At 43.0% G+C, this 796-nt stretch overlaps 1 non-coding gene across 1 annotated transcript; it reads right to left on the bottom strand.

Moving 5' to 3' along the window:
• Positions 1–288: 288 nt before the first annotated feature.
• On the bottom strand, positions 289–394 carry LOC113001733 (small nucleolar RNA R71). The gene has a single exon (XR_003267221.1). It is a non-coding gene; the product is annotated as a small nucleolar RNA R71 (small nucleolar RNA).
• Between the last annotated feature and the right edge of the window lie 402 nt (positions 395–796).

Below are 796 nucleotides of genomic sequence, written 5' to 3'. Positions count from 1 at the left end.
AGGATGTCCCATATGTTCTTAAAACTGGACTGATCCATTTGCTTCCAAAGTTTCATGGCCTTGTAGGTGAAGACCCACACAAGCATCTGAAAGAATTCCATATTGTCTGCTCCACCATGAAACCACCAGATGTCCAGGAAGATCACATATTTCTGAAGGCCTTTCCACACTCTTTAGAGGGAGTGGCAAAGGACTGGCTATATTACCTTGCTCCAGGTCCATCACGAGCTGGGATGACCTCAAGAGAGTATTATTAGAAAAAAAATTTCCTGCTTCCAGGACCACGACAATCATAAAGGATATTTCAGGTATTAGACAACTCAATGGAGAGAGCCTATATGAATACTGGGAGAGATTTAAAAAATTATGTGCCAGTTGCTCTCACCACCAGATTTTAGAGCAGCTTCTTCTCCAATATTTTTATGAAGGACTCAACAACATGGAGAGAAGTATGATAGATGCTGCCAGTGGTGGAGCCCTTGGAGACATGACCCCTGTTGAAGGCAAAAATTTAATTGAGAAGATGGCTTCAAACTCCCAGCAATTTAGTGCCAGAAGTGATGCTATTGTCATTAGAGGAGTGCATGAAGTAGCCACGAATTCATCAGGTAAGACTAAGAAGCTTGAAGGTAAACTAGATGCCTTGGTTAACCTGGTAACCCAACTGGCCATGAATCAAAAATCTGCACCTGTAGCCAGACTCTGTGGTTTATGCTCCTCTACCGACCACCACACAGACCTTTGCCCTTCTGTGCAACAATTTGAAGCAATTGAACAGCCTGAAGCTTATACTGCA

The sequence above is a fragment of the Glycine max genome, chromosome 5 (genome assembly GCF_000004515.6).
Source record: "Glycine max cultivar Williams 82 chromosome 5, Glycine_max_v4.0, whole genome shotgun sequence".
Lineage (NCBI taxonomy): Eukaryota > Viridiplantae > Streptophyta > Magnoliopsida > Fabales > Fabaceae > Glycine > Glycine max.
Note: the sequence above shows the minus strand (reverse complement) of the source record. Positions and strands in the feature narration are given on the sequence as shown.